We start from the raw sequence: 5,162 nt of genomic DNA, 5'->3' as shown, positions 1-5,162 counted from the left end.
CGGGGCTGGGATACAGAAGTTATAACATTAAGGGCCTATTCAGGTGAATTGAAGCAGGGTGACTGGGATTTTCCAGGTGTGGCGGGGAACGCATCTGCTCCTCAGTGGTACCCTCCCACCAGCCGAGCAGTAGACCAGTCCTCCAGGCAGACCCTGGTAGAATAACCAGCCACAAATGCCCTGGAGAGGGGCTTCTACCCCCACAGGAGTAGCCTGGCTGCAAGATCCATTTTTGACTTGATTTTAAAATAGTACACTTCAGGAAGTGTAAAGGAGAACATGCCCCTGTCTACATCAACGGGGACAAAGTAGAAATGGTCGAGAGCTTCAAGTTTTTAGGTGTCCAGATCACCAACAACCTGTCCTGGTCCCCCCCATGCTGACACTATAGTTAAGAAAGCCCCAGCAATGCCTCTACTTTCTCAGAAGACGAAGGAAATTTGCCATGTCAGCTACAACTCTCACCAACTTTTACAGATGCCCCATAGAAAGCATTCTTTCTGGTTGTATCACAGCTTGGTATGGGCTCCTGCTCTGCCCAAGACCACAAGGAACTACAAAAGGTCATGAATGAAGCCCAATCCATCACACAAACCAGCCTCCCATCCATTGACTCTGTCTACACTTCCCACTGCCTCGGGAAAAGCAGCCAGTATAATTAAGGACCCCACACACCCCGGACATTCTCTCTTCCACCTTCTTCCATCGGGAAAAAGATGCAAAAGTTTGAGGTCACGTACCAACCAGCACAACTTTTTCCCTACTGCTGTCAGGCTTTTGAATGAACCTACTGTGCATTAAGTTGATCTTTCTCTGCACCCTAGCTATGACTGTAACACTACATTCTCCACCTTCTCCTTTCCTTCTCTATGAATGGTATGCTTCATCTGCACAGCATGCGAGAAACAATACTTTTCACGGTATGTTAATACATGTGACAATAATAAATCAAATCAAATAGCTGGCAATGTCCCTGCTTGTTGAAACACCCTCTCTCTTACTTACCCTCCATACAGCCTGCTGCTCCTTTCAAGCCTCTGACTGACTCTCCAGTTGTGAGAGGCCACCCATTGCCCATAACTGGGTGTGGAACCTGCCTCTTGCCATTCAATGGCTGTTCCAGGGAAACAACAATCACCAAGGGTGACCATTTTCCACAGGGTGTTGGGGTCTAATGCCTATTTGAACCTGACCGTGGGGTTCAGAAGCCCACAGGGAAAATTCTGCTCTCATTTGAGTGTCTATGTCAGGCACTCTCTCATCGTATAGCTGGCATTTTGGAATAGTTAGCATTGGTTGACATGAAACATGATGTGGTTTATATACCAGACTTTACAGTGTCTGTACTTTGGTATTGCTGTCACATGCCTTGTTACGGTGATTAAATCGTCTCTTAATCTTCTTTCTTATAATCAAAGGTGTCCTAGTTTCTTTAATATGATGGCAGGGCTGGAGGAGGCGTTAGTGATGTTGCGAGGTGAGTAACTCCTGTTGGCCACTGATATCTTCTCTGGAATAAAGCATCCGAAGAGGCTGCTTCAGTTAATTGTTATTCCAGGGGGAATATCTGATTCTGGGGCTTTGTACGTACGCAGTGATATTAATTGCGTCACTGGTCATATCATTCCTTCCAATAAGAATGTGTGGCTATGCCATACTGATTTTCTGAAGTGTCCATCCACTGGATTTGAGGAAGTTGTGAACTGCCGTTTACTGTCCAGGGTACTTCACAGGGGTACCGGAAGACCATATCTACCTGTGGGTGGAGGGTTAGCTAAACGATCTGAACCAGAATCGATTGCAGTGCCTCCTTCCACTCCGAACAGTTCCCTGTCTCTTCCTGGGTGCCCTTCCACGCGACCTTCCCCCAAAACCGCCGTCACTTTCTCTTTGCCTCACCGCTGATCTCTATCCAGTCACAAAGTGCAATCTGTCTATCATTTTGCATTCTGCTCCGAAACGCCATGATCCTCTCCCCTCCAATGTGGGAATGCAGATCCTTGTCCTAACTGCTGGCTGTCCCTTTGGCAACACATCGCTTTTTGAAAATTTCAAATAGTCCTCCTTTAGGAATCACTTCCTGCCACTATCTTCCCTGAGACTGCCCCCGACAGCTCTGGAAAGTTGCCACACGCTCTCTAGCGAGCTAACTGCAGTTTCATAGAACCCCAACAGTACAGAAGGAGGCCTTTCGGCCCATTGACAACAATCCCACCCAGGCTCCATCCCCGTAACTCCATGTTAATCCCCCTGACACTAAGGGACAATTTAGCACGGCCAATCAACCTGACCTGCACATCTTTGGACTGTGGGAGGAAATCGGAGCACCCGGAAGAAACCCACGCAGACACGGGGAGAATGTGCAAACTCCACACAGGCAGTAACCCGAGCCAGGAATCGAACCCGGATCCCTGGCGCTGTGAGGCAGCAGTGCCAACCACTGTGCCACCGCACCGCCTGTTCCTCTCAGTACTGTTTCAGTGGCAGTGCAAATCCCTTTAAATGTCCCACCATCTCTGTTAAAACAGCATGGGATCCTTTGACATAGTGATCCAACTTGCCTTTACAAAGCATCTTTAATGCAACAAAGCATCAGAAAATGTTTCCCAAGCGATTCTGAAACAAAGTGAAACTTATATCTCATGCTGCCACCTCAGGGCCAATGAAACTTCACAGCAATTCTCCATTCCTGCTGCGCTCAACACTTACAAAGCCAAGTCTTAACTCTAACGCACTGAAGTGCTGTGTAAAGCTCATTCCTGAGGAATGTGACCTTGTGTTTGGGTTTTTTGCTTTCACAACTAAAATTCCACTCACCCCACAAATTCCACACCTACCTACCACTCAAAAACATAAAAAGACAAAGCTAATCTGTACGAAGAACGCTCACAACACCAGCTTAAAGTCCAACAGGTTTATTTGGTAGCACAAGCTTTTGGAGCACTGCCCCTTCATCAGATGAGTCGCTCACGTGATGAAGGAGCTGCGCTCGTGATTCCAAATAAACCTGTTGGACTTTAAGCTGGTGTTGTGAGACTTCTTACTTTGCCCACCCCAGTCCAACGCTGGCACCTCCACATTGAAGCTAATCTGAGCAGATTAAGTAAAGCCACACAAACTCTTCAAGGCTTTCTGCTGCATTCCCAAGCACACTCCAGCAACGCAGAATTGCTCGCTACTGCTCAGTTTCTCAAATACAGTTCTCCAATTGACAAATCCCAAGGAATTGAGGCAAAATGTTGGGGCATTCCCCTCCCCAGGGAAAAGAGGTTTGTTTGCTTTCTTCACCTGAAAGTAGTGACCCTTGCTGGAAGCTGGTCCCACACATGTTGTCTGACCTTTGACATCAAAGGGCGGCACGGTAGCATAGTGGGTTAGCGCTGCTGTTTCACAGCTTCAGGGTCTTCTGTTCGATTCCCGCCTCGAGTCACTGTCTGTGTGGAGTTTGCACATTCTCCCGGTATCTGTGTGGGTTTCCTCCGGGTGCTCCGGTTTCCTCCCACAGTCCAAAGATGTGCAGGTTAGGTTGATTAGCCATGCTAAAAAATTGTCCCTTAGTGCCCAGGGATGTGTAGATTAGAGGGATTAGCGGGTAAATGTGTAGGGATATGGGGGGTAGGGCCTGGGTGGGATTGTGGTCGGTGCAGACTCGATGGGCAGAAGGGCCTCTTTCTGCACTGTAGGGCTCCATGATCTATGTTCTATTCTTAGGTGCAACTTCTGGGGAAAAGAAAGACCTTCTATTTTGCCTCAGGTTTATGTTGCTCCCCTTGGGTTCAATGGACTAGTGTTTAAGATGATTGAAAGATTCCATAAGTGGAGAGAGAAATGAGTTCTTCTGGTTGAGGGGTGTGGATGGAGAAAGAATGGCTGCAACAATGAGTTAACAACAATAATGGCAACAGCAGCTTTAAAATGGCTATTCTGGCTGAGAGCTAAGCATGCTGGGATTTTTGGTCAATTTATAGATTAAAATCAGATGCAGGTCACAGGGACTTTGGTCTGGGAGCTGTGATCTGAAATGTGTTGGCCCAAATAAGGGAAGTTGTTTACATTAACCAAGACAATGTGTCTTTGATTTATATGGCTGCTATGTATGGGGCACGTCAAATAAACTAAGCATCATGGCATCGTTCGAAAGTAATTTCACTGGATGTTCGAGCCATGTGACCGGTTTCTGGTTACACAGTTGGCTGGGTAACACAGAATCTTCCGTAAGCAAGTGGAGAATTGTGGATAAAAAGACATGAGTCCTTTGTTTGGCAGCAATAACATGAAGAGACCAACCATCACAAGAAGACCTGTGCCCTGAAGGATACTTCAGATAAGGAGAAGATAGATGCTACATCGAGGCTATTTCTTGGCCAAGGTTTTCCAACACTTGGTAGTATTGATTTTCAGTTAAATAGTTGATGTTTAGTTAAAGTTGATGTTCAGTTTAAAAGTTAAGTTCAGTTGGACGTTGATGTTCAGTTAAAGTTAAAGTTCAGTAAAGAGTTAATGAGTTGCAACTGTTTATGTTTGAGTTGGTACCAGGAGTGTGAAATAAAGGAATAATTGAATTACTGTCCTTCTTTGTCTCAATAAACTGGAACACTTGGAAGGTGTTTAAATTCAAAGCTGTTTAACGGGGAGTCCAAAACAATGACCCAAAAAACCATCAAGTTCAAGCCAGCGAGTTCAGACATCAGGAACCCATTCTGCACACCAACAGGAGTGGAAATCTAGAACTCTTTTCCCCCCGCTCCTACCCCAGCCGTGGATGCTGGGATCAATTGAAAACTTCAATGCTGAGGTTGATAAGATTTTTGTTCGTGTATTCAGAGATACAGAACCCAGGTGGGTAGGTGGGGTTAAGATGGGGATCTGCCACAATTTAGTTGGATGACAGGGCAGGCCTGAGGGGCTGAATGGCCTCCTCCAGGTCCCACACTAAGTTCTGCGGATGATGCAAGCTGAACTTTGTAGTGACGGGATTCATCATCGAGCACACTAGTTCATCAGAGGTGAGGGGAGCAACATACATTTGAGAATGTCCATTTTTTACAAAAAATGTAGATTTAGAATTGTAACGGTTTCATAGAATCATAGAAATTCTATAGTGCAGAAGGAGGCCATTCAGCCCATTGAGTCTGCACCGATCACAATCCCACCCAGGCCCT

Source organism: Carcharhinus amblyrhynchos, chromosome X, assembly GCF_965287045.1.
Source record: "Carcharhinus amblyrhynchos chromosome X, sCarAmb.v2.hapA, whole genome shotgun sequence".
In the NCBI taxonomy this organism is placed as follows: Eukaryota; Metazoa; Chordata; class Chondrichthyes; order Carcharhiniformes; family Carcharhinidae; genus Carcharhinus; species Carcharhinus amblyrhynchos.
The sequence above is the reverse complement of the archived record's forward strand: the minus strand, read 5'-3'. Positions refer to the sequence as shown.